This window comes from Condylura cristata, unplaced genomic scaffold (genome assembly GCF_000260355.1).
Source record: "Condylura cristata isolate star-nosed mole 26May11 unplaced genomic scaffold, ConCri1.0 scaffold00011, whole genome shotgun sequence".
NCBI lineage: Eukaryota > Metazoa > Chordata > Mammalia > Eulipotyphla > Talpidae > Condylura > Condylura cristata.
In genome coordinates, this window is record NW_004567112.1 from 55,878,332 (window position 1) to 55,884,928 (window position 6,597).

The 6,597-nt window shown below is 37.6% G+C and overlaps 1 pseudogene; it reads right to left on the reverse strand.

Moving 5' to 3' along the window:
* Positions 1 to 5,396: 5,396 nt before the first annotated feature.
* Positions 5,397 to 6,260, reverse strand: LOC101624249 (annotated as a pseudogene).
* Between the last annotated feature and the right edge of the window lie 337 nt (positions 6,261 to 6,597).

Here is a 6,597-nt window from a genome sequence, read left to right on the forward strand (position 1 = left end):
AGCACCAAAACCATTAGCAATCACCTTCCATTCCCTCCTGCCCCCACCCCTTTTAAGTATTAATGTACTCTCTGTCTCCATAAACTTGCCTATTCTGGACATTTCATAAAAGGTGTCATGCTTTATGTGTTTTTCCCCCACTTACCATTTTTTCAAGGTCTATACATATATATATAGTCAAGCATCTCTTAGTGACAGTGATATGTTCTGAGAAATGCATCCAGAAATAATTTTGGTTTCGTGTGAGGTTATAGACTGTATATCATCCCCAGGTGACATGGGATGGCTTACTGGGATCACCGTAGGGTATGTGGCCTGATGTGAACTGGAATGTCATTAGGAGATATTTATGGTCATAACATTCCATTGAGTGGGCAGAGTGCGTTTGTTTTATTCATCAGTTGAAGGACACTGGGGTAGCTCTCTCTCTTTAGGGTTTTTATGTATGAGGCTGCTAATAAACAAATTTTGAGGTGGAAAATATTTCGATTTTTGTAGATACCTAGGAGTGGAATTGCTGGTGCCTATAGTAAGTCATGTTACATTTTGAGAAACTTCCGGTCTGTTTTCCAAACCAGCTGAATCATCATTTTGCCACATACTTGCCAACACTTGTTTTCTGACTACTAAGCTCTAACCCTCCTAGCCATGTGAAGTTGTATGGCATTGTGGGTTTGATTTGTGCTTCCTCAGTGCTAATGATGTTAAACATCTCATCACGTGTCTCCTTTGCAGAAATGTCTGTTCAGATCCTTGCTCATGATTAAATTAGATTTGTCTTTTGAGTTGAAGGAGTACTTTATATATTTTAGGTGTCAGTCTGTTATCAGATATATGATTAAGATTTGTAAATATTTTCTCCTATCCTACATGCTTTTTTATTTACTGTCTTGATGATGTCCCTTGAAGCCCGAAAGATTTAATTCTCAGTGAAATCTGATTTGTCTATTTTTTGTCATTGTGCTTTAGATGTCACATCTAAAAAACCATGGTCTAATTCAAGATCATGAAATATTTCCTTTTTTTCTTTCTAAGACTTAACTAGCTTCAACTGTTATATTTAGGTCTGTGATTAATTTTGAGTTAACTTTTGTGTACTATTTCAGGTAAGAATCTAAACTCATATTTTGTGTTTGTGTATTTAGTTATAACAACATTAGTTGTTGAAAAAATTGCTTGCCATTAAATGATCTTGACATTTCTTCAGAAAATCAATTGACTGACTATGAGCCCTACTTCTGGACTCAGCTCCATTTCATTGATCTGCTTGTCTAGCCTTTGCCTATACTATACTGTCCTAATAACTATAGCTTTGTAGTAAGTTCTAAAATCAAGAAGATGAGACTTCCAACTTTATTTTTTTATATCGAGATTTTTTGGCTGTTTTGTGTTCCTTAAATGTGTGTATGAATTTGAAGATTAGTCATTAATTTCTGTATAAAAGTAAAACCAAATTTTAAAAGCTGTGATATTTTTTAAGGAATTGCATCAACTCTGTATGTCCATTTGAAAAGTAGTGCATTTTAGCATTGTTATAAATGTGAGATGCCAGTTCTTCAGATCTTCTTTTTTTTTTTTTAAGGATTTATTTATTTGTGCATACAGAACTGGGGCACAGGCTAGAGGCTCAGGGGCGGTGAGAGGCTTCACCAGAGACAGAGTGGGGAACATGCTGAACGGGCAGATCAACGAAGTACACTGCTGAGGGGAGTAGTGGGCAGGTCAGGAGAGGTCTGCCACACCATGTGGTCACCTCCAGGGCAGGCGGGAATCGAACTTATGCGGAAGTGGCTTTAGCTTCTCAGTGCAGTGCTTTAACCCGCTGCGCCACCCGGGAGGGCCTCTTCAGATCTTCTTTAATGATTTTCAGTGATGTTGCACTTTACAGTGACCAACACTTAACCATTTGTTATTATTTTTTCCTATGTATTTTTTGATGCTATTGTAAATGGAACTTTTCCTTCATTTAATTTTCAAATCATTATAACAATATAGAAAAGCAATAGATTTTTGTCTATTAATTTTTTCTCTTCAAACATCTTGCTGAGCTCATGTGCTAGTTTTAATAGTTTTCTTGTGGATTCCTCAGGATTTTCTACACACGTTTGTTATGTTACCTGCAAATAGAGATCTTTTTATTTCTACCTTTCTAATCTACCCTGACGAGAACCTCCAGTCCAATGTTGACTAAAAGTGGTGAAAACAAATTGTATTTTGCCTGTCTTGTACCATTGAGCGTGATGTTGCAATTTTTTTCATGTATTCTCTTTGGAAGGTTAAAGAAGTTCCCTTCTACTCCTAGTTTGTTGATTATTTTCCCCACAAAAATATGTAAGTCAAATGCTTACTCTATTTCTTTTGAGATAACCATGTGGGTCTTGCCCTTTATTCTATTTAATGTGGTATTTTGTGCAGATACATTTTTCAATGTTATACCAATATTATACTCTTGGAAAAAAGCTGGCTTGTGAGATGTAAGCTTTTTATGTGTTCTGGGTTTTATTTGCTAGTATTTTTTTTTTCTATATGTGTAAGGAGTATTTACCTGTGTATTCTTTTATTATGGTATTTTTGTTGGGTTTTGGAATCAGGGTAATAATCATCTCATTGAAGAATCTGTGAAGTGTTGCTGCCAATTCACTTTTTTTGAAGAGTGTATTGAGAATTGGTAATAATTCATCTTCAAATGTTTGATAAAATCCACTAGTGATGTTATCTGAGTTTTGGATTTTCTTTGAGGGTAATAATTTCATAATGAATTCATAATGATTTTCTATTTCTATTTCTTCTTGAATCCATTTCAATTGTGTTCACCTCTATTTCATCTAGGTATCTAGTTTGTTGGCATAAAATTGCTTATTAATTTATTACTTTTTATGTCTAAAAATTTGGTAACAAATTTTCATTTTCTATTTTTTAATGTAATTTCATGTTACCTATTTCATTTCTGATTTTTTAAAAATAATTTCAGTCTTTTCTTTTTGGAGGGAATAAGTTTACTTAAAGGTTTGGCAATTGTGTTTTCTTATTTAAAGTAATAACGTTTTGTTTCTCTATTATCAGCATTGTTCTATTATTTCATTTATATCTGCTCTATTCTTTGTTACCATTTCCTTGCTTTGGTTTAGTTAGTTCACTCTTCCTTTTCTACTTTCTTAATATATAAATTTGAGATCTTTCTTTTTTATTATATAAGCATTTATAGCAATAACATTTCTTCCTAATACTACATGAGTTATATCCCACAAGTTTTGGAATGTGGTGATTCATTTTCATTCATTGTGAAGTATTTTCTATTTTCCCTTTTGATTACTTTTTAAAATCCATTCATTATTTAGGAATATATTGTTTAATTTCTAGATATTTTTGAATTTCCAGTATTCCTTCTCTTACTGCTTTTTAGCTTCATTCCATTGCAGTCAGAGGACATACAATCCATAATTTCAGTCTTTTAAATTGCATTACATTTTTTGGTTACCCATATGTCTATGCAGGATAATATTCTATGAAATTTGAGAAAAATGTATAGTATGTTCTGCTGTTGTTGGGTGGAGTGTTCTATTGATATATGTTAAGTCTGGTGTATTTATAGTGTTGCTTAAGTCTTCTATTTTTGTTGATTTCCTGACTCTTTCTATTTCTTATTCAAACTTGGGAATTTTAGTTCTTCTATTATATTTGAATTCTTTCTTTCTCCATCATTTTCTGTCACTTTTTAGTTTATGCTTTTTTGTGATTCTGTTGGTATATGTATACATGTTTATAATGGACATTCTGATGGGCAGACACTTTTATCACTGTAAAGTGTCCTTTCTTCATGCTTTAGTAATAAGTTTTGCCTTAAACAATACTTTATATATATTGGTATGGCTACTCCAACCCGCTTATGTCCACAATATGCAAGATATATATATATATATATATATATATATATATGTTACAATCTTGATATTAATAGGGCAACCCAACGTGAATTGGATTGCCTGTCTGTGGACCTCACCCATGTGCTTGAGAGTCAACTGCATTGCAGACATACCAAAAAGGTCAAGAATGAACCCATTGTTTATAAGACAAAAAGGAAAGGAACAACCCAGGGAAAGAGAGAGATACAAGTTAACTAATGCATCCTACCAGTTCCACTAACATGGAACCCCAATAGCACGCTGAAAACTAATGAAGAGCCAAACAACTAGCTGCCAGCCATGAGGTCAAGAGAGAGAGACCCTCAGTAAAACATGTCCATCTTTTTTTTAAAGATTTATTTATTTATTCATACAGAACTGGGGTACAGGCCAGAGATGTGGAGGGTGAGAGGATTCACCAGAGACAGAGTGGGGAGCAGAACAGGCAGATCGACGAAGTACACTGCTGAGGGGAGCAGCGGGCGGGTCAGGAGAGGTCTGCCACGCCATGTGGTCACCTCCGGGGCAGGCGGGAATAGAACTCATGAGGAAGCGGCTTTAGATTCTCAGTGCTGTGCTTTAACCCGCTGCGCCACCAGGGAGGGCCAAACATGTCCATTTTTATATCCAAAAACCCAAAATTGTTGCTTATCTCCACTATCGGGTCCTAGCCATCCCCCCTTTCGTATTGCTGGGATTTGTAGTTTCAGTGTCTGGAGTGGGAGTGGAGTCCACAAAACCTGTACCTGTAGAGTTCGTTCAGGACAACCTTCCTCCCTAACACTTTTACTTTTAACTTTTATATTTAAATCTAAGGTGTGTCTTTTGTAAACAGCACACTTTAGATCATGCTTTATATATATATTTTTTCCTTTAAAATGTGTACGTCATTGAACTAGTCTCAAGTCAGTGCATAGTAAGTCCTAACTATGTCAGCACCTCATTCTTCCCAGGGAGTCCAAATGCCTTAATACATCTCAAGTTGGGGGGGGACAAAAGGGACCAAGATGGTTGACCATCCAAAATAAAACAAAATAGCAAGTATTAAATTTGATTAAAAATATTTTGATTACATAATTACACAAAAGCTGTGTTATTACCTTCCCCTGTGTGGACTTAGGCAAGGACTGACCCTCTTAGGAAAAAGTGGGAAGGTTTTTGGATAGGCAAGGGACTTCCTGTAGCAATGCATCAGGGATATGACTTTGGAATGACTATTTTAAAAAACAATATACAATCAAGTCATCATCCAATTTGTAGAGCTTGGGAGATGCTTACTCCAAACTACTGTTGTCACCTTCACTGTTCCAGTTTTTAAATCCTCACTCAAGAGCCAAAACAAAAACAAAACAAAACCAAACAAAGCCATGACCATTTCATCCCTTGTTTTTTGCCAAGTTACATTTTCTCAAGAAGGTATGTAATGCAACTAAGTAACAGTCTAACTAGAATTATTTGGTGGAAGAAGGACTGAATTTATCTTATTCCTGCTGACTAATATATATCTGCTTTAAGGCAGGAAGTGAGGCCAGAAAGGAGCCACAGATCCACAGGAATATTTGCTCTCAGTGTGATCTTCATCACAATGCGAGTCAGGGCATTGAGCTCCTCCATTCTGTTGGCAGAGCTGGGGTACATGGTGGTCCCACCGGACAGCACTGTGTTGATACAGAGTTCTCTATAACCATCAATATCGTAATTCATGACAGAGATGAAGGTAGTTCCATGGATTCACAGGATTTCATGCCCAGAAGGAAGGTTGGAAGTGAGCCTGGGACCAGCAGAACTGCTCATTGCTGATGGAGATGACCTGACCATCTGGAGCTCATAGCTCTTTTTCAGGGAGGAGCTAGAACCACAGTGGCCATCTCTAACTCAAAGTTCAGGACGACCAAGCAGAGTTCCTCTAGGTCACTTACAGTTTCCTCTTGAACTGTGGTGGTAGAGCTATAGCCACACTTAGTGAGGACCTTCATGTCAGTCCTGGGCTAGCCAGATCCAGACACATGATGAAGTTGATGAGGGCATATCCTTCAAAGATGGGCCCTGTGTGGGTGACCCTATCATTGGAATTTATTCTGATGCCAGTGGTTCGGCCAGAGGTATACAGGAGAAGACAGCCTACATGGCCACATGAAGGTCTTGGACATCATCTGGGTCATCTTATCACTGTTGACCTTGATGTTCAGGGGGACCGTGGTTATCAACTCAGGGATCACACACAGCTCATAGAAGTTGTCAAGTCACATCTCCACCATCCCAGTTAGTGACAATGCTATGCTCGATGAGATATTTCTAACTCAGAATGACACTCTTACTCTGGGCCTCATGTCCCACATAGGAGTCCTTCTGGCCCATGACCACCACTATTGGGGCCACCTGTCATCACTAAATGCCAATAAAGTAGATACAGGGGTTGAAGGGATTGAATCTTTAAAGTGTGCTTTAGTCAGACAAATAGCAATCTAGTTGAGGGAGGGGGGTTAGTGTCAATACCCTAAAGAAACCACCTTCACATTTCATTTCTAGCTGCCTTTTTTTAGTGAGATGAACAAAGACAGCTCAGCTGTAAGCAGGCCTTCACTGCTGCCACGAGAATGGGACGTTCAGTCTGGAGCTCCCTATCGCCCTCCTGGACCCCTGACTTCACTGTGCTGAGGCTGCTCCTCAGACAGGCCTGGCTCCCCGGACTCCT